The sequence below is a fragment of the Musa acuminata genome, chromosome BXJ2-8 (assembly GCF_036884655.1).
Source record: "Musa acuminata AAA Group cultivar baxijiao chromosome BXJ2-8, Cavendish_Baxijiao_AAA, whole genome shotgun sequence".
NCBI lineage: Eukaryota > Viridiplantae > Streptophyta > Magnoliopsida > Zingiberales > Musaceae > Musa > Musa acuminata.
In genome coordinates this window covers 13,432,317-13,450,417 of record NC_088345.1, presented here as the reverse complement: position 1 = coordinate 13,450,417, position 18,101 = coordinate 13,432,317, and positions in this window count along the sequence as shown.

Here is an 18,101-nt window from a genome sequence, read left to right as displayed (position 1 = left end):
AATTAGAAGAATATGAAAAACTTATTGATTTTAAATGTCAATTACGCATAGAGTACATATACTTTGTGGCTCCCACCCCTCGTTGGGGGGGTGGGGGCGGGCGGTGTGAAGCACATGTTAGACTATCCATCCCCGTATTATTTATATTATTATATAATATATATTTAATAATATTATTAAAAATATATATAAAAAATGAATCCAATACATTTAATTTCAACATTCTAACATTAATCACTAAACCAATATTATGTTTTAATTTTATAAATTTTTGTATTTATAATTAATTTTGATAATAATTTTATTTTTAAATAGAAATGGATATATTATGATGATTTGGAAAATCCATGGATTCCCTACCTTTATGGGGATTTTTCATCTCCACCCTTGTCTCATCTAAATATGGATAGAGATGCACTCATTCTCCCCGTCCCACCTCATTCATATCCCTATTTGTAGGTTTTTCGTTGTCAACGAGGATTCTTCATCCCCACTTAGTCCTATTTAAATGATGAATGAGATGAAGATGAAGATGAGAAGGCGAAATAAGATGGTGGAAGCATTTCTTGCTCTCGTCCTGTCTCATTGATATCTTTATGTATGGGTTTCTTGTTGGGCTGTTGGCCCATATTCAGCCCATGTGGGCTTTATCAGCCCACAGCCCACACCCCTTCTTAACCTAACCCTAATTAAGATTAAGGGGGTGTGGTGGCTGCGTTTTAGATGCAGATTAAAGCTATAAAAAGGCAGCAACAAGGCAGATCTTGGTAGCCACGAGATTCCAAAGAGAAGAAGGAGAACAAGGCAGAAAAGGAAGAGAAAGAAAGGGAAGAAGACAAGGACAATGCAGAGAGACTGTTCTCAATCATCTAGCAGTGTTATCATCTCAAGTTAGATCAAATCTACAGTAGGCTCTTGCTGTGATTACTTGGGAGGTTTTAGATATTGTGGGCAGTGACGTGATCCTTATATCCTAGTTATTCTCTTATGGTTGTTGCTAGGGTTTTGGGCAAGAGATTGAGATTTGTATATTCATTATTCTCATAGTGGATTATCTCTAGTTTGCCCCGTGGTTTTTACCCTTCACATTAAAGGGGTTTTCCACGTATATCTTGGTGTTCTGTTTGATTGTGTTTCCATTTTATTCCGCTGCGTATTTTGGTCTTCTAGTATTTGTTCCTATACAAAGGTTATTCCTGTTTATATCCCCATCAACTGGTATCAGAGCGGGGTTTTGGTGATTTCATTTTTGTATTTGAACATGGAGGCCAGTAATATTTCTCGCATGATTAGTTTGAATGGAAATAATTGGATGATATGGAAACCAAGAATGGAAGATATCTTGTATTGCAAAGATTTGTATGGACCTTTGCAAGGGGATAGTGCAAAACCTACAACTATGACAAATGATGAGTGGAAGAGGTTAGATCGAAAAACAATTGGGTTTATTAGACAGTGGCTCGATGATAGTGTCTTTCACCATGTTTCTACCGAAATTTCTGCATATTCTCTTTGGAAAAAATTGGAAAGTCTCTATGAAAGAAAAACAGTTGGCAACAAAGCTTTTTTGATCAGAAAACTTGTGAACCTAAAATATAGAGAGGGTGCTTCTATTGCTGAGCATTTGAATGAAATACAGAGTATTACTAACCAGTTATCCTCTATGAAAATGTCTCTTGATAATGAGTTGCAGGCATTGTTACTTCTCAATTCATTACCAGAAAGTTGGGAGACATTGGTGGTTTCCCTTAGTAATTCTGCGGTAGATGGTATTGTCACTATGAGTCAAGTAACAAGCAATTTGTTGAATGAGGAGTTGAGAAGAAAGAATTCAGCAACATCTCATAATGATTCACAGGCACTTATCTAAGAGAATAGAGGAAGGTCAAAGTCTAGAAGCAGTTCACGTATGGGTATGAGCAAGTCAAGATCAAGAAAAGATATTATTTGCTATAACTGTGGTGAGAAAGGACATTACAAGAACTAATGTAAGCAACCTAAGAAGAACAAGAAAAAGGGAAAAGAAGTGGAGTCTACAGAGTCAAAGGATAATACTACAGCTATAGTGCAGAGTGGTGATTATTTGATTTTATCTCCTTCTGATGATATTTTTTCTTGTGTGTGTCAGGATCTTGAGTGGGTGATTGACACAGGTGCTTCTTATCATGCTACACCTCGGAGAGAGTTTTTTGCTACATACATGTCTGGAAACTTTGGTGTTGTCAAGATGGGCAACTATGGCACAGCAGACATCATTGGCATGGGTGATATCCATTTAAAGACCAACCTTGGCTGCAAGTTGGTACTTAAGGATGTGAGGCATGTGGTTGACTTGAGGCTGAATTTAATTTCAGTTGGAAGACTAGATGATGAAGAGTATGAAAGCAGATTTCACAGAGGGCAATGGAAGCTCAGTAAGGGTTCTCTTGTTATAGCTAGTGGAAAGAAATGTCATACTTTGTACAGGTTGCAGGCTAAAGCTTATGGTGAGCAGTTAAATGCTACAGAGAAAGACTTCAGTATAGAGTTGTGGCATAGGCGATTGGGACACATGAGAGAGAAGGGGCTGCAAGCTCTTTCCAAGAGAGAGGTATTACCAGATCTCAGAGGTATACATCTGAACCCTTGTATTGATTGTTTGGCTGGTAAACAACATAGAGTTTCATTTGCTAGTGCTGCTTTGTCTAGAAAAATGCATGCCTTAGACCGTGTTTATACAGATGTATGTGGTCCTTTGAGGACAAAAACTCCTGGTGGATCTGTTGATGTTCTTGGTATAAGTTGTGCACTTTATTTTGTCACTTTTATAGATGATTTTTTCAGGAAAGTTTGGGCTTATGCTTTTAAGACCAAAGATCGGGTTATTAATGTCTTCAAAGAGTTTCATGCTAGGGTTGAAAGGGAGACAGAAAGGAAATTGAAATGCATAAGATCAGATAATGGTGGTGAGTATATGGGATTGTTTAATGACTATTGCAGGTCACATGGAATCCAACATGAGATGACAGTTCCTGGTACACCTCAGCATAATGCAATTGCAGAGAGGATGAACCGCACCATCATAGAAAAGATCAGATGTATGCTTTCACAGGCCAAACTACCCAGAAGATTTTGGGATGAGATTTTGAGGACTGCAGTTGATGTGATCAACTTATCACCATGTACAGCCTTAGATGGTGATGTTGCAGAGCATGTATGGTCAGGGAAAGATGTTTCCTACAAGCATTTGAGAGTGTTTGGTTGTCGTGCATTTACACATGTTCCAGACAATGAGAGGTCCAAGTTAGATGGTAAGTCTAAAGAATGTATTTTTCTTGGTTACTCACATGATCAGTTTGGTTACAGGCTTTGGGATCCAGAAAAGCAGAAGGTGTTCAGGAGCAGAGATGTGGTCTTCTTTGAGGATCAAACCTTTGAAGATTTGAAGAAGAATGCACCAGCCAAGACTTCTGCAGAAGTATTAGCAGATTGTGACCCAGTTATTCCTCCAGTATATCAGGGTGATAGGGGAGATGTGCAGGAAAATAGTGTAGAGCCTGATGTTGATTTACCTGCAGGACATGTTGAGCAAGAAGAAGTAGGAGAGCAAGTTCCCGCAGAACCTCAGTTGAGAAGATCTTCTAGACAACGTCAACCTTCAAGAAGATACTCTACAAATGAGTATGTGATGCTTACTAATGCAGATGAACCAGAGAGTTACCAGGAAGCAGTTGAGAGTGAGCAGAAAGAGAAGTGGTTAGTTGCTATACAGGAAGAGATGGATGCTCTTCAGAAGAACCACACTTATGATTTGGCGCTGCTACCAAATGGAATGAAGGCCTTGAAGAACAAGTGGGTTTTTAGGTTGAAGACTCAAGAATATTGTTCTCAACCAAAGTACAAAGCTAGATTGGTTGTGAAAGGCTTTGGTCAAAAGAAAGGTATTGACTTTGAATAGATATTTTCTCCTGTTGTTAAAATGTCTTCTATTCGTGTTGCTCTTGGTATTGCTGCTAGCCAAGACTTGGAGGTTGAGCAGTTAGATGTGAAGACAGCTTTCCTTCATGGTGATTTGGAAGAGGAAATTTATATGGAGCAACCAGAAGGCTTCAAAGTCAAAGGTAAAGACAATTTTGTCTACAAGTTGAAGAAGAGCTTGTATGGGCTAAAGCAAGCTCCAAGACAGTGGTACAGAAAGTTTGATTCATTTATGACAGAAAATGGATACAAAAGAACGGCTTCAGATCATTGTGTATACATCAAATGGTTTGGTGAGGATTTTATTATTCTCTTACTTTATGTTGATGACATGCTTATTCTTGGGAAAGATATGTCTAAAATTGACAGGTTGAAGAAGGAACTGAGTGAGTCTTTTGCAATGAAGGACATGGGGCCAACAAAGCAAATACTAGGCATGCAGATTTCCCGTGACAGGAAAAACAAGAAGATTTGGTTGTCACAGGAGAAATACATCGAGAAGGTATTGGAAAGATTTAGTATGAGCAATGCTAAGCCAGTTGGTTCTCCTCTTGCAGGTCACTTCAAGTTGTGCTCAGAACAGAGTCTGTCAAGTGATGAGGAGAAGGAGAAAATGCAAAAGGTTCCTTATGCTTCAGCAGTTGGAAGTTTAATGTATGTAATGGTATGTACGAGGCCAGACATCGCATATGCAGTGGGTGTTACTAGCAGATTTCTTGCAAATCCAGTCAAAGAGCACTGGGCAGTAGTGAAGTGGATTTTTAGATATCTCAGAGGGAGCTCTAAGGTTTGTTTAAGCTTTGGAGGTGGACCACCTGTGTTAACAGGTTACACAGATGCAGATATGGTAAGAGATATAGATACGAGGAAGTCTACTTCAGGTTATGTACTTACTTTTGCAGGGGGAGCTGTGTCATGGCAATCCAGGTTACAAAGGTGTATTGCTCTCTCTACCACAGAAGCAGAATATATTGCTACTACAGAGGTATGCAAAGAAATGTTATGGATGAAAGAATTCTTACAAGAATTGGGGCTGAAACAGGAAAATTATGTGGTGCATTGTGACAGCCAAAGTGCCATCCATTTGTGTAAGAACCCAATGTTTCATTCCAAGTCAAAGCATATAGATGTCAGATACCACTGGATTCAAAATGTATTTGAAGAGAAGTAGTTGCAGCTTCAGAAAATTCATACAGATGACAATGGAGCAGACATGTTGACGAAGACCTTACCAAAAGAAAGACAGGAGATATGCCGACAGCTGGTTGGCATGGCTTCACATTGAGGAGTCATGTGACAGCCTCCCTTATGGGCTGAAGGGGGAGGTTGTTGGGCTGATGGCCCAAATTCAACCCATGTGGGCTTTATCAGCCCACAGCCCACACCCCCTCTTAACCTAACCCTAATTAAGATTAGGGGGGTGTGGTGGTTGTGTTTTAGATGCAGATTAAAGCTATAAAAAGGTAGCAACGAGGCAGATCTTGGTAGCCACGAGATTCCAAAGAGAAGAAGGAGAACAAGGCAGAAAAGGAAGAGAAAGAAAGGGAAGAAGACAAGGACAATGCAGAGAGACTGTTCTAAATCATCTAGCAGTGTTCTCATCTCAGGTTAGATCAAATCTACAGTAGGCTCTTGCTGTGATTACTTGGGAGGTTTTAGATATTGTGGGCAGTGACGTGATCCTTATATCCTAGTTATTCTCTTATGGTTGTTGCTAGGGTTTTGGGCAAGAGATTGAGATTTGTACATTCATTATTCTCATAGTGGATTATCTCTAGTTTGCCCCGTGGTTTTTACCCTTCACATTAAAAGGGTTTTCCACGTATATCATGGTGTTCTGTTTGATTGTGTTTCCATTTTATTCCGCTGCGTATTTTGGTCTTCTAGTATTTGTTCCTATACAAAGGTTATTCCTATTTATATCCCCATCATTTCTCTCCCTTCATTAGATTCTTAATCTCTTTGTCCCGTTTAAATAGGCAATAGGGTGAGCATAGAGATAAGGAATGAGATGAAGATCAATCTATCAATGGTGGTTTAGTATTTATTAAGATTAAAATTATTAGAATTATATGTAACTTGTAATTGATATCTTTGAAGCAATCAAAATCATATATATATGTGTGTGTGCATTCTAAATATAAGAGTTATAAATTTGAAATTATTGGAGATGTTACGATCAGTAACTTTTTTAGCCGTGGCCCTGGGGTCGGCACGGCTGGTTCCGGGGTTCGAACGGTCAGGATCGGGCGATGTTCCTCTCGGGAACTCGCGGCGGTTGATTACGAGGAATCGGGCTGGAATCCTTCGTGTCGCCGTGTTGGGTCGGCTCCGGTCGAGTACCTGCACATAGGTCGGGTCGGTGGTTCGGCCCGACCCCTCCAACGATCAAGTCAGTGATGAAGAGGGGAGTTTTGGGGTGAAATCATGTGTTTGTCTGCTTACCTCCTCCGCTTGGAGCCCCAAGGGTATTTATAGGTGAGTTCGATGTTACCTAATGCGCCATCCTGCCGCGGTAGGGTCGTACACCTGATCGCGCCTATTGTCGTCGTGGGCCTTGCGTGGAAGGGCGAGTCGCCGCAGGGTATGGCGAGCCTTGGTCGACGCCCTGCCCTGCCTCGTCCGGTCGTGCGGGGTCAGATGATGAGGTCGTCGGGGTACCGTGAGCGAGGGTGCACGTTACGTTGGTGTTAATGCTCGTCCCTTGGGGCAGTGTGCCATCCAGGGGTGGCTGACGTCGGGCGGTGTCACGTCAAATCCAGTGTTTCATGTCCTATTTGTTTTTACCCCTATCATATTCCCTCCCCGAAAGGAGCTATGCGTCGGTTCTTGCCTGTAGGGGGTTCGATGCATGGCTGTTGTCTTCTGGTGAATTGACCACACGGGGCCGAGGGGCATGTCGTCGGTGGGCCGGTCGGGCGAAGTCGAACTCGACGACCACAGAGCCGACAAGGGGCCGAGGAACACGATGCGAGTGGGTTACCGCGCGGGTGTGGTTTCGGAGGGCGTGCAGCCGTGGTCCGAGAAGCACGACGCAGGCGGGTTACCGCGCTGGTGTGGTCTCGGAGGGCGTGCAGCCGAGGGTCGAGGAGCACGACGCAGGTGGGTTACCGCGCTGGTGTGGTCTCAGGGGGCGTGCAGCCGAGGGCCGAGGAGCACAACGTAGGCGGGTTACCGTGCTGGTGTGGTCTCGGGGGGACATGCAGCCGAGGGCCGAGGAGCACGACGCGGGCGGGTTACCGCGCTGGTGTGGTCTCGGAGGGCGTGCAGCTGAGGGCCGAGGAGCACGACGCAGGCGGGTTACCGCGCTGGTGTGGTCTCGGAGGGCATGCAACCGAGGGCCGAGGAGCACGACGTAGGCGGGTTACCGCGCTGGTGTGGTCTCGGGGGGCGTGCAGCCGAGGGCTGAGGAGCACGACGCAGGCGGGTTACTGCGCTAGTGTGGTCTCGGGGGGCGTGCAGCCGAGGGCCGAGGAGCACGACACAGGCGGGTTACCGCGCTGGTGTGGTCTCGGAGGGCGTGCAGCCGTGGGCCGAGGAGCACGACGTAGGCGGGTTACCGCGCTGGTGTGGTCTCGGAGGGCGTGCAGCCGAGGGCCGAGGAGCACGATGCAGGTGGGTTACCGCGCTGGTGTGGTCTCGGGGGGCGTGCAACCGAGGGCCGAGGAGCACGACGCAGGCGGGTTACTGTGCTGGTGTGGTCTCGGAGGGCGTACAGCCGAGGGTCGAGGAGCACGATGCAGGCGGGTGACCGCGCTGGTGTGGTCTCGGAGGGCGTGCAGCCGAGGGCCGAGGAGCACGACGCAGGCGGGTTACCGTGCTGGTGTGGTCTCGGGGGGCGTGCTCTCCAGTTTGACGATGGCGGGGGTCAGTGAGCTGCACATTTAATTTCTCTCCTGAGGGGGAGTTGATTGCTTCCGCCGCACGTCTTAGGGTGCCGGGATCGAGGCGTTTGGACGCTGCTGTTTTTGGCGGGGTCGCCACGTCAGGCCTTCATTAAGGTGGAGCGCTTTTGGGTATTTTCCAATGCGACGCGACAGTTACGCGCGCATGCGAGTGGGCTGCCGCCCACTTCTCGAGAGGCGAAGGTTCCGGCGGTACGCCCCCTTCAAATAGCGGGCGCCTGGCTTCCCCTCCGTCCTTCACTGCTGAGTTTTTTTCTTCCGGTCTCGCCATCTTCCTTCTGGTCGTCTTCCTCGCCTCCAGCGTCGCTCCACTCTCCCGTAGCGCCCTCCCCAGTTAAGGTCAGTTAGGATGGTGTCCTCCCCCTCCTCCTCTTCTGTCCATTCCTCCGGAGCTAGGGAGGGAAGCCCTCTCCCGCCCCTTGTTGAGTCCTCTAACGGGGAGGTTGCACGGGCCCTCGAGGCCTTGATGTGGCTGCATGACCAGGACTCCTCTATGAGTGAGTCGTCGCTGGTCGGACTCCGGGAGCGCTATGGCATCCTGGGGGACTACGTTCTTGGTGCGCCTGAGCCGGGACAACGGGTGTATGACCCCGTCCCGAAGGGCTTCGCCTTAACCCTAGACGCTCTGGAGGCGAGTCTGCGCCTCCCTCTGCACCCCCTTATTGTATCCTGCCTGTCTTTCTGGCGGATTTCGCCATCCCAAGTGCCGTCGAACTCCTGGCGTTATTTGGTGGCGTTCTTGGGGGAATGCCACTATGCCAATATCGCCCCCACCTTCCATCTTTTCCTCTCCTGTTATCGCCTTACCAAGGGTTCGGGGGGTTATTTTTTGTCTGCCCGGAAGGGCTTCCGAGTTGGGGGGGGCCCTTCTAATAATAAAGGGTGGAAGGGGAGGTTCTTTTACGTCAGCCGTGCGCAGGACTGGGGTTTTGGAGTTCGTTGGTCCGCGAGGGTGATCGACAACACCACCCCATGTTTGAGCGAAGCAGAGCGCCTTGACCTGGGGAGGCTCAGGGAGATTCTCCCCAGGTCTCAAGCCCTCCGGAACATGACTGAGGGGTGGCTGGTCGAGGCGGGCCTCAGCCCGGTGCCTCTGGGTACGTTAGTTGTCGTCTGGTTCGGGTATTTGTGTGGTTCTTGCCGCTTACGCTTTTCTCATCCTTTGCAGAAATGGTGAACCTCTGGTCACTCCTCAGAAGCGACGCGCCACAGGCCCCTTCTTCAGCACCTCCGGTCGACTCGCAGGCTTCTCTTCCAGCGTTCCTGACCGATGTGCAGCTCGGCACGAAGGACGTGCCTCTGGAGGTCGAGGCCGGGCGCCCTCGTAAGAAGGCGAAGGTGGTGCCTTCAAAGGGGGGCGAGGAAGGCCCTCGTCGGGTCGAGGCTGGGCCTAGCCGATGTGCGGCTGGGAAGGACCCGCGGCCGACCTCCGTACGTGATTTGTGTCGGCTACCAGCCAGGGACGGGGAGTCGTTCCTGACTCGACTGGTTGTGGAGGCTCCACCCGGGAGACCCAGCGACCCCCTAGTTGCCCGCTGGGGTGGTTTGTCCCGGGGGGACAGGGTGTGGGCCGGAGGGGACCCCACCGTGACGTTCCTCCGAGGCACGCTTCATCCCGACATGGCTCGGGATTTATATGTGATGCCCTCGGAGGCGTTGCTTAACAAGTCCGCCCAATCCTTGATTTGGGTAAGTACTTCTTTTGTTTAGGCTAGTCTTGTTTGCCTGGTGCTGCATCCTTTTTAACCCGTTCTTTCCAATCGCAGGTGCTTCATTATACGACGGCCTTGATGGACAGGGTGCGCGACGCCGGCCGCGTCATTGGGGGCCTTGTCAACCGCAATGCCGAGCTCCATCGCCAGGTCGAGGAGGTCCGGGCCGAAGCTGGTCCGGAGGCCGTGGCGGCTGCCGAGCAGCGGGCGGCGGATCTTGAAGCGGAGGTGGTGCGGCTTCGGTCGGAGCTCGAGGCCTCCCAGAAGGCGAACGAGGGGCTCCAAAAGGCGATGAGGGTGGAGCGGACCGAGCTCCGTCTGGTGAAGGCTGAGGCGAGCACCCTCGGCAAAAAGCTGGAGGAGGCGAGGGCTGAAGCCTGGACGGCCTCGGAGGTGTTGGTGGAGGAGGCCCGACTTCGCCCCGTGAGAGACAAGGAGCTCCTCGAGGCGTACAAGAGGTCGGAGGGGTTCGAGCTCGGGCTGACGCGGACGGGACGGGTATCCTTCGAATATAGATACCGAATTGCTACGTCCCGCTTCCGCGCTCGCCACCCTAGTCTCGAGGTGGAGGAGAATCCCTTCGCTCCTCACCCCGAGGACCGAGGGGTGGACATGCCCGAGGAGGTCCCCTTCGACGATCGTCTGGAGGAGCCTTGAGCCTCCCGGTGAGGAAAAAGGGGTCCTTGTACTCTGTTTTTGCTGGTCTGTTCTGTAAGTCGGGTCCTGTAAATTGACTTGTTTTCTTCAATAAAAGGAAGGACTTCTTTCGTTTTGTCTCCTTCTTCTCCTAGGCAAAAAGGTTCTTTCCTTTGGAAAAGGCCCTTCTCTGAAAAAAAGCTTCCTTGTTTCGGACGATAAGCTTCTTGATTTTTTGTAAGTCGGGCCTTGCAAGTGGGCTTGCTTTCTATGCAAGAGAAAACCTTTTCCTCTCTCGACTACTGCCTTCTCCTCTTCCGGGCGAAACGCTTCCTCCGAGAAGGATTTCTTTACTTCAGACAAAAAACTTCTTAAGGTTCCAGACATTCCAGGTTCTTGGTAAGGGAGAGCCGTTCATTGTCGTGAGCCGGTAAGTGCCCGGCCAGACCATTTCGGTGACCCGATAAGGTCCCTCCCACTTGGGGGCTAGCTTCCCCCTTGCTCGGGTCGGGTCACTGACCTCCGCCTTCCGCAGGACTAGATCGCCTAATTTGATCGGTCGGGGTCGTACCTTTCTATTGTAGACCCTCGCGACGGCTCTTTGGTAAGAGAGGGCTTTTAGGTGCGCGTCGGCGCACCGTTCCTCGAGTACGTCGAGGCTGGCACGAAGTCCCTCGTTCGAGACTTCCTCGACATAGCTCCTTGTCCGGAGGGTGGCGATAGCCATCTCGGGCGGTAAGACAGCTTCGGTCCCGAACGTCAGACTGTACGGGGACTCTCCGGTCGCAGCCTTGGGGGTGGTGCGCAGCGACCAGAGTACGCTGGGGAGCTCGTCCGTCCAGGTCGATCGGGCTGCGGACACTCTTCTTTTGAGTCCGTCCAAGATGGATCGGTTGGTTACCTCCGCCAGCCCGTTCGTCTAAGGGTGGGCCACCGAACTGAACCTTAGTTGGATGCTATGACCAGCACAAAACTCCCGGAACCATCTGCCGACGAACTGAGGTCCGTTGTCTGTAACAATGGCTTTGGGTAACTCGAACCGAGTCACTAGGTTTTTCCACACGAACTTCTCTATCTGATGTTCCGTGATCGTTGCCAGCGGCTCGGCCTTGACCCACTTCGTGAAGTAGTCCACTCCTACGACTATGTACTTCCGCTGCCCAGAAGCCGGTGGGAAGGGTCCGAGCAGGTCCAAGCCCCACTGCGCGAACGGCCACGCACAATCGATGGGGCTGAGCGGGACCGCGGGCTGTCGGGGTGCGCGGGCGTGTTGCTGGCACGAACCGCACTACTGTACGTAAGTTTTCGTGTCCCAGCACATGGTCGGCCAGTAGTAGCCTTGGCGGAGTATTTTGTGTGCCAAGGTCCGCCCGCCAATGTGTTCGCCGCAAACCCCCTCGTGTGTTTCGGCTAGGACCGTCTGGGCTTCGTCGGGCTCCAAGCACCGCAGGAGGGGATAGGTGAAGGACCGTCTGTAAAGCCGCCCGCTCTCCTCGATGTACTACGCGTGTGTACGGCGCAGGCGCCGAGCCGCGACCTCGTCGAGGGGAAAGGTTCCATCTCGCTTGAAGCGCAGCAGCTCCTGCACCCATGTGGTCGGTGTTGTATCTCGTATTTTGATGATGAAACTACTTGATATATGTTTATGATTTAATCTGCGTTTTGAGTGACGCAGGGTGCTTCGATCAGGATGAGACAATTAAAGCAGGAACACCATGTTGTGCCGGAGGAACATGTCAGAAGATTGGACGTCGGGCCGGTGGATCGGTCGACGTATCGACAGAAGGCTTCGGGTCGTGGACTCGGGCATCGGGCCAAGAAGAGTGGGTATTGTGCCAAGGATATCAGAGTTGCGGAGTCAACTGGTCGATTGGGCAATAGGCTACAGGAGAGGACGATGCGCCGAAGAATCGAACGAAGCGTCGAGGGACCAATGACATGCCGGACAACTTGGTTAAATTGCTTAGGATTAATTGTCTTGATCGAAGTTTTATTTTAATTGTGCAGGATTAAATATGATAACGATGAAGACATAAAGCGAAACAAAGTGTCGGAGTCAAGCGCAAAGGATTTGTTGCGAGTTTGAGAGTTCGACGGAAGTCCGAAGGTTCGTCGGGAATGCTACCGAAGCTCACCGAGAAAGATCGGAGCTTGCCGAAGAAGCTCATTGGAACTCGCTAAGATCAAATCGTGAAGTCTAGGAGCTTGCCGGGAGTCCGTAGAATGGTTTCCGAGAGTTCATCGGAAGACCGCCGGAAGTTTGCCGGAAGCTCGCCAGAAGAAGTCTTGACTTGCGGACTTTGTAATAGCTTAGAACATATCTTTAAATTCATAGTTAGCACATTAATTAAGGTTAGGATTAGGTGTTAATCCTATAACCCAAGTAGGGGCCAAGTAGGATTAAGTTCGGACTGGTTTGGGCCAAGTTTGGAGCCAAACCAAGTGAGCTGAAATAGTGAAAGAGGTGGCATCGCCAGGGCAGGAGGTGGCACCGCCTGGGCTCAGTCTCCGAGCGAGACTAGGCGGTGCAACCTCTCCTGACAGAGGTAGCACCGCCTGAGCTCGGTCTTCGAGCTCTGGCAGGAGAGGTGCAACCGCCTCAGTCAGGAGGTGGCACCGCCTGGGGCTCAATCTCCGAGCCAGACTTAGGCGGTGCAACCGCCCCTGACAGAGAGGTGCAACCGCCTGGGCTCAGTCTCCGAGCTCTACCAGGCGGTGCAACCTCTCCAGTCAGGAGGTGCAACCGCCTGATCCCGGAATTCCGGGATTTGATCGTTTTGAGCTCCAAATTTGAACTGGGTTGGGGCCTATAAATACCCGACCCATTCAGCATAGAAAGAAGACAGATAGACACCGAAATCTTGATCTTTTCTATGATTCTTAGAGCTCAAAATTGGGGTTAAGGCCTAAAGTTCTCCTCCCTCTATTCTTCAAGTTTTGAGTTGTAAAGAGAGGAGAGAAAGGTTCTGTAAGGGTTGTCTCTTGAGCCCGTCAAAAGGAGTGAAACTGTAAAAGGGCAGTTGGCCTTCGCCTATTGAAAGAAGGCCTCTAGTTGACGTCGGTGACCTCGTCGGTGGAGGAAGCCAAAAGTGAAGTAGGTCAAGACTGACCGAACCACTCTAAATCTCTGGTTTGCTTTTACTTTGAGCACTTTATCATTACTGCAAACCTCCTACATAGCTACTGCCCTCTGCGCTTTTACAAACAAGTCTCTAAGTTCTGATCTTTCCGAATCTGCATTCAGACGTAAATCGGTGTTTTCGTACAAACTTTACATTGCAGTTTACGTTTACGTTCTGATTCCATTTATAACTGCAAACTGTCTTCTGTGCTTTTACAAACGAGTTTCTAAGTTCAGATCTTTCCAAAACTGCGTTTAGACGTAAAACTGCGTTTATACGTAAACTGCGCAAACTGTGTTTAGACGTAGAACTGCGTTTAGACGCAAACTGCGTTTGGACGTAAAACTGCGTTTAGACATAAACTACGCAACCTGCGTTTAGACGTAAAATTGCGTTTAGACGTAAAACTGCATTTAGACGTAAAACTGCGTTTAGACGCAAACTGCATTTAGACGCAAACTGTGTTTAGACGTAAACTGTATTTAGACGTAAACTGTGCTCAATCTTAAGTAATCTTAGAATCAGCTTTTACATCGAAATCATTTTTATCGAACGAACGCAGCTTTCATTTTTAATCGCTGAAAGATTTCCGCTGCACTAATTCACCCCCCCCTCTTAGTGCTTTCGATCCTAACAGTCGGCGCACTACCTGGGGCCGTGGCCGCCACTTCAAGGGCGCGAGCAGGAAGTTCCTCAACCTCTGGCCATGCTTCGGAGGTCGGCTTCGACGCCAGCTTGGCTAGTGCGTCGGCTCGCTCGTTTTCCTCCCTCGGAATATTAGACAACGTAAAGTAAGGGAACTTGGCGGTTAGGTCCCTTACTTGCGCTAGGTATTTCGCCATGGTTGCGTCCCGAGCTTCGTATCCTCCACTAAGCGACTCGGCCACGAGCTGCGAGTCGGTGAGGACGTGTATTGCGGCCACCTGCATCTCGAGGGCTAGCTTCAGTCCTGCTAGGAGTGCCTCGTACTCTGCCTCGTTGTTGGTGGCTTTGAACCCGAAGCGAAGGGAACGCTCGAACGAGCGTCCGTCAGGGGCGAGGAGGGCCAGTCCCGCGCCAGCACCCCTCGAGTTGGTTGAGCCGTCCACGTGTAGGGTCCAAGCTTCGGGGGTTTGTTCGAGGTCTTTGTCCTCCATCTGAGTTAACTCCGCGATGAAATCGGCCACTGCCTGAGCCTTGATGGCGGTTCTGGGCACGTATCTTATATCGTGTTCGCCGAGCTCCACTGCCCATTTGAGGAGCCGTCCTGCAACATCAAATTTGGTTAAGACCTGCCGAAGAGGTTGGTCGGTGATGACCTCCACTGTGTATGCCTGGAAGTAAGGGCGCAACTTCCGAGCCGAGAGCACCAGGCCGAGCGCGAGTTTTTCTATCGGCGGGTAACGCTCCTCGGGTCCACCCAGGACGTGGCTGACGTAGTAGACCGGGAGTTGTTGGCCGGAGCTTTCCTTGATCAGGACAGAGCTGACCGCGTGTGGAGAGGCCGCCAAGTAGAGACCCAGCTTCTCGCCGGGAGAAACAGAGGCGAGCCGGGGGAGGCTGGCCAGGTGCTGCTTTACTTACTTGAAAGCCTCCTCGCATTTTGACGTCCATTGGAAGTTCTTCGGGTTTTTGAGCGCCTTGAAGAATGGGAGGCAGCGATCGCCCGATCGAGCGAAGAAGCGAGACAGAGCGATAACCTTCCGTTAAGTCGCTGCAGGTCTTTGATTGTCCGGGGGGACTGCATGTTGATTATCGCCTGAACCTTCTCTGGATTGGCGTCAATTCCTCTTTCGTGTACGATGAACCCAAGGAATTTGCCGGAGGTGACGCCGAAGGTGCATTTTGTGGGGTTGAGTCGCATACCGAACTTGCGCAGTGTGGCGAACGCTTCGGCCAGGTCGGCAAGGTGCGTTCCGGCCCCTTGGATTTTCACAATCATATCGTCCACGTAGACTTCCATGTTCCTCCCGATCTGATGGGCGAACATCTTGTTCACCGTTCTTTGGTATGTGGCCCCAGCATTCTTCAGCCCGAATGGCATGACTTTGTAGAAGTATACCCCCTGGTCGGTGAGAAAAGCCGTATGTTCTCTGTCTTCGGGCGCCATCCTAATCTGGTTGTATCCCAAATAGGCATCCATAAAGGAGAGGCGTGCGTGCCCGGCTGTGGCATCGACCAGCTGGTCAATTTTTAGGAGGGGGTAGCAGTCTTTAGGGCACGCATCGTTCAGACTGGTGTAGTCAACGCACATCCTCCAGCTTCCATTGTGTTTTTTCACGAGGACTACATTGGACAGCCATTGTGGATATTTGGCTTCTTCTATGAAGCCCGCCGCTAAGAGTCGGCCCACCTCCTCTTGTATGGCGCGTTGTCGGTCAAGGGCCTGGCGCCTGGGTTTTTGCTTCACGGAGCGAGCGTCAGGTGGGATGTTGAGATGATGCTCTGCGACCTCCGGGTCAACGCCCGTCATGTCCGATGGGGACCAGGCGAAGACGTTGGCGTTTTCCCATAGGAGACCAACGAGCTGTTCCTGTTCCCGCTCGGGCAGTTCTGATCCGATCTTGACTGTCTGGTCTGGCCGAGCTTCTCTCAGGGGAATGTCAACGGTGGATCCACTCGGCTCGGGATGAGGAGCCGGTTTTTTTGCTTCTCGTGGATCTTCCAGTGGTGGCTTGGTCCTGGCCCTCTTGTGCAAAGAAACGGCGGTCAGGTAGCACCGCCTGGACTCTCGGGGGCTTCCTGTAACTTCTCTGACTCCAGCACTTGTCGGGAACTTCATGGTTTGGTAGTAGGTTGAGACGACGGCTCTGGCCTTGTTTAGGGTCGGCCGACCGAGTATGACGTTGTAAGCGGTGGGAAGGTCGACGACCAGGAAAGTGGTCATCACCATCTTCGACCTCGGTGGGGTCCCCAGAGTCAAGGGTAGAGTAATAGCCCCCAGGGGCGATATTGAATCTCCCGTGAACCCGGTGAGCGCTGAGCACATCGGGCTCAGGCTCTCCCTGGCCAAGCCCAGCTTCTGGAAGGCGTCGAAGTAGAGTATATCGGCCGAGCTTCCCGTGTCGACCATGATCGTTCTTACCGGCACGTTGGCTACCCTGGCCGATATTACCAGGGCGTCGTCGTGGTCGGGTCGCTCGGCAGCTCCGGTTGGGAAGGTAATCTCGGGCCCGGGCATACGCCTTTCTGCCCGACGTCGAGCCTCCCCCAGATGCGGGACCCCCGGCTATCACATCGATGTGTCGCTCGACGGGGCCCTCCGGGCAAGGTGACTGCTCTTTGTTCGATCGGAGATACTGGCCGAGGTGACCTCTGAGGATGAGCTCCTCGATTTGCCTCTTCAGCTCGCGGCACTGCTCAGTGTCGTGCCCATGCTGCCGATGGAATCGACAATACTTCGATCGGTCTGCGAGCTCTCGCGAGCTCCTCATCGGGTGAGGGTCCTTGAGTTGCCCCTTCCCCTTCTCGTGCAGGAATATTTTAGTTCGGGATGAATTCAAGGCGGGAAGAGGAGACCTTGGGTCGGGTCTGTCCAACCTTCGTCGGGAGGCGGCGGGCTGTTGCTGTCGGGGTGGCTCCGACTTGACCTTTTTGTGGTCCTCCCGCTTCCCAACCATCCAAGTTTCCGCGGCGATGAATTGACTGGCGCGCTGGAGCATTTCTGGGATCGCAACGGGGGGTCGCTCTACGAGCGACTAGAAGAACCTGGAGGGCCGCAAGCCTGTCATGAATGCCTGCATCAAGAGAGAGGGGTTAGCATCCGACAATCCGCGGATTTGCGTCGTAAAGCGGTTCACAAAATGGGAGAGGGGTTCCTCCTCCTCCTGGCTGAGCCCGAGGAGCAATGCCACGGACGGCTTTGGTCGGGCGTAAGCTAAGAAGTTAAGCTCGAACTCCTTGGCGAGTTGGTCAAAGGAGGCGATGGTCCCGGCCTTCAGACTACTGTACCACGCGCGGGCCGGACCCCGCAGGGTTGTTGGGAACGCTCTGCACATCAAGGCATCGGAAGTCCCATTCAGCGCCATCTAAGCGCGGAAAGCGGCCACGTGGTCCGCTGGGTCCGCGGCGCCGTCATATGCGTCTAGCGAGGGGAGGTGGAAGTGGGACGGGATCGCATGATCTTGGATCTCAGGGGTGAAGGGGGATCCTTGTTGTCCGTCTACCCCGAGCTCTTCTTTCGACTTGCGGACTTCCTGTTGTACTTCGTCGAGCCTTTGACTAATGAGGCGCAGCTGAGCTCGTAGGGCGTTCGTAGAGTCGGCGGATGGAGCCCCGCGCTCGGGGCGGCTAGCCGTGTCTTCCGCCTCCCGACTCCCGGGCCGAGTTATCGAGTTCCGAGGCGTACCAGGGAGCTCGGGAAGGGGTACGTGAGGGTGGACAAGGGTTTCCTGTTGCTGCAAAAGCCGAGCCATATGCTGAGGGGCCCGTTGGGAGACGATCAGGATGATGGTCTGCACCATGTTCGTCAGGGCTCGGACTTGATGAGCGAGATCGTGGAAGGCCTCGGGGGGCACGGGTGGCGGGCCAATGGGCGCGCCGTCGGGTGGTGACAAGCCTGGGTCTTTGAATAATTGCCAGTAACGTTCTAACGCCGCTGCGGGGCGCTCGTCATGATTTTCATCGTGCGGGGGATGTTCCCCCGGGGTGGGGAGCCCGACGTATTAGGGTTCGCCCAAGTGGATTCGCTGATCGCTTGACATTCGGAGGCCCTCCTTCTAGCGCCAATCACGTACGGTCAGTAACTTTTTTAGTCATGGCCCTGGGGTCGGCACGGTTGGTTCCGAGGT